Genomic DNA, 3,745 nt, shown 5'->3' on the forward strand with positions numbered 1-3,745 from the left:
GGTTATTGGCCTCTGGGCTGTGAGCGCACAGAAGACCTGTTTAAAGAAGGCTACCTGTTTAAACATGCACTTCCACTGAGCTGGCTCTGAAATGATCTGGTGTGGGGCAGGGGCTTCTCCAGTCAGTGCTGCATCTTCCATCTCAGCCCTTTGTATCTGTGTCTCTGGGCTCACTTGCCTTGTGCCTGGTCCCTTTAGGTACTGGTGAAAGAGCTGAATCACAGGTGATGTCTGTGCCCCTGCCAGCTCAGAGCCTGCTCTGACACAGCTGCCACCCATTTGAGATGGCCTCAAGGAAATACCTGCCTTCCTCCTTGCCCCTCTGGTTTATTTTCCCTCCAGGAGTGCAGAAGGAAGGTGAAGTGAACTGCTGAAAACTGTCATTCTGTACCTGAGGCTTACAGACTTCTGGAAGGTAACTGGGAACATGCAGGCATCACTGGTGGCACTGGGTGTGCCAATCTAGTGATGGAATAGGTGGCTTTCTGCCAGCTGAATGCCTTGGTGAGGTTTGTGTGCCATTTTTCAAATAAGATTGCATTTGAGACTGAAGCTTTAATTATTTTTACTTGTTTTTCCTTTACTGTGGCCTGCTGCCTTGTCCAAAGAGCCAACAGCCTGGTCCCCCTCTAAAGACAGTACCTTCTCCTAAAGGTGACATCCTGATGGACTTGGCACCCCACAAACTGAGATGCAGCTGAGCAGTGAAAATGAGTCAGTCTCCTCCTTGTTAGCATGTAAAGTAACACATGCTGCAGAGTTTGCACCCTGGACGTTGCAGCAGATAATTGAGAGGAGTTTGGTACTTAAATATAGAAGTGTTTGTTCTTGAGGCTTGCAAAGCTGAAGCTTGTTGTTGAGAATTTGACCTGAATCTGTTGGCTTTTAAATCTCTCTGGGACTGATACATGTTAAACCCCACTGTATTTCAATGGTCTGATCTTTTTAGAGACAAACACAGTTGTGGCAGTCTGCTTAGTGAATGCAATTACCTGTGTGTTTCTAATCCTGATTCATGTTTTAGCTGTCCTCACTGATTTTATATTTACCTTGGGTGTCTGTTTTCCCTTCCTAGAAGTGCAGTAGTAAATTTCCTGCCTCGAGAAGCAGCAAAGCCTGTTGTCAGCCAGGTCCCACTCCCTTGGAGTGGGAGGAGGACCTGTGCTCTTGAAAGATAATGCAATAAGCTGCTCCATGCTCCTAGTTCTGCAGCTGTTTCCATTTTTCAGGGCACACTGGGGAAGTGACTTACCATGTTAGTGCCAGAACCAAGAATAGACCTCAGGTGTCCTGACTTTAATTCTGTGGTTCAGCTGTGGGATCATGCTGCTTTTTTTTTTAATTCCCCTGCCCCCTTCTTAACAAACCAGAAATAACTGCCCAAATATCCTCAGTTCTTCATCCCAAATGAACAGTCTGCCAGGGCAGAGGTTCCTCTTTTATAGTTCAGAAACAAAAAGGCTGTGCTGCAGTTCCTATTTAGATGGTGGTTACTGCTGGTTCCATGACATCTGCAGTTCGGGAGCTGCTTTTCTTGAATGTTGGCAGTTGGTTCAAGACAATTGAGACTTCTGTTGTGATGCTCTGGAGAGGGTGTGTGCATCTGACTTTGGGTGGCTTTTCTCTTCACAGCAGTGACTTCTTTCTCTGTTGGACTAATGGAAGTGTAATAAGTCTGGAGGATTTGAACTGGACAAAACCTCTGCTCAGATGAGCTCTGAGCACCTAAGGATGGAGATCCCCTCTACTTCTCTGGGCTCTGTCCCATGGCTGCTTTACTTAAGAGGAAGAAATTTTTGTGCCACTTCTCTTGCTGTAGCTTTTCCTTGGTTTTTTTGTGTACCTGTGTGGTGGTTCTACTTGTCTGGCAGCCCAAACACAGCTGCTTGCTCACTCCCATCACAGGGAATAGGGAAGAGAATTGGAGGGGTAAGGGTAAGGAGATGTGTGGGTTGAGATAAAAACAATTTAAAAATTGAAATAAAATAGAACTTAAAGTAGAAGTTTATTCTGGGAGAGCCTGGCTGTTCACCTGTTAATGTGTGAATAGAGAAGGGAGTCTAGTGCCTTCCCTGCACCAAGCTAAACCTGTTCCTGTTCCATGTGCTGCAGCCTCACAACTGTTATTGCAGATGAGTTGGTGTCCCCTGTGCTGTGGCTGCAGGCCTGCCAGCTCCTCACAGGCAGTGCCAGGTCCCATGGCTGCAGGTGTGAAGTGCTAAAGCTTCACTTAAGATTAGTCTGGAGTATTGATCACCCCTTCCCCTACGGTGAGCGGGTCGTGTTTTAAGCAGCTTGGTGCTGGTGCGTGATGGAGGGGGAAAATTCACTCTGGCAGCTTGTCTGGCTGTGTCACTGCCGAAACTACAGAGATGTTAACTGGAGCTGGAGGAGGTGGTTAAGGTGCCTGTTTGCTTTTCAGACATTCAAATGTTGCTCTTGCCATGGAGTTGCTTAGTGTCTGTAGGAGGTGCTGCTTTTTGGCTGACTAAAACATTCAGCTTGCTCCCACCCCACCAGGGTAGAGTCTGGCTGGGCGGTAAAAACTGCAGACGAGCTGTTTTTCTGGAACTGCAGCAGGCTATTGTTTAGGACATCAGCCTTTTTTTTTTTCTACAAGCTTATTTGACAAATGACAAAAAACTGCACTGTGTTCGGTCTCCAGGGCCTCAGTCACGCTGCTTCCCTCCTCCGCCACCCTGCCCCAAATGTGCATACAGCTTCGCAGCCTCTGGGCATGGCAGGTGCCTCTGAGCGGAAGCAGAAGCATGGTGGCACCACCTTTTCTGCCCTGCTCCTCTTGGTAAGAGCTTTCCTACTCATCTCTTCACCTCTGCAGGATCAGGGCAGAGCGGTGGACTTTCAGTGGAAGTAGTAGTTGGTGGAAGAAGAGATCTTGATAGTCTGCCATCCCTCCTGTGCTGAGTAATCTCACAGCAGGCAAATGTCTGGTATCTCCTCTCTGGCGATCAAAATATCCTTGTCTCTCCTTGCTGGTGGTGCCAGCCAACAAAAGTGACCCTCTGAAGGACTCTGCATTATAGACCAGCTCCTGCAAGTCCTGATCCCTTCTAAATAACCTTTCTCCAGCCTTGCAATGAGCTTTCCAAGGGTGAAATATGTATTCAGAGCTTGACTACAAAAACTGCATGTGCTCATTGGTGTCACTGCCAAACATGGTGTGGAGCTTCCTCTGTGTTAAGTGTGCAGGTGCCAGGTAATGTAAGAACCTGGGGCCTGGCATCCTCTTCTGCTCAGCAGGAGTTTCTTGTATATGTGCATGCTGTTACATGTGCCTTCAGGCTTGTGAAGAGGCTGAGTGGATCAAGAGCAGCCCTGAGGAGAAGGACTTGGGGTGCTGGTGGAGGAGAAGCGCAACATGAGCCGGCAATGTGCGCTCACAGCCCAGAGGCCAATAACCGTGTCCTGGGCTGCATCCAGAGCAGTGTGGGCAGCAGGTCCAGGGAGGGGATTCTGCCCCTCTGCTCCGCTCTCCTGACACCCCACCTGCAGTGCTGCCTCCAGTTCTGGGGCCACCAACATCAGAGAGACACAGACCTACTGGAGCAAGTCCAGAGGAGGCCACAAGGATGATGCGAGGGCTGGAGCACCTCTGCTATGAGGACAGGCTGAGAGAGTTGGGGCTGTTCAACCTGGAGAAGACCTTCTAGCAGCCTTCCAGTACCTGAAGGGGCTCCAGGAAGGCTGGGGAGGGACTTTGGAGAAGGGCAGGGTGAGAGTGACA

Source organism: Antrostomus carolinensis, unplaced genomic scaffold (genome assembly GCF_000700745.2).
Source record: "Antrostomus carolinensis isolate BGI_N321 unplaced genomic scaffold, ASM70074v2 scaffold19301, whole genome shotgun sequence".
Taxonomy (NCBI): Eukaryota; Metazoa; Chordata; class Aves; order Caprimulgiformes; family Caprimulgidae; genus Antrostomus; species Antrostomus carolinensis.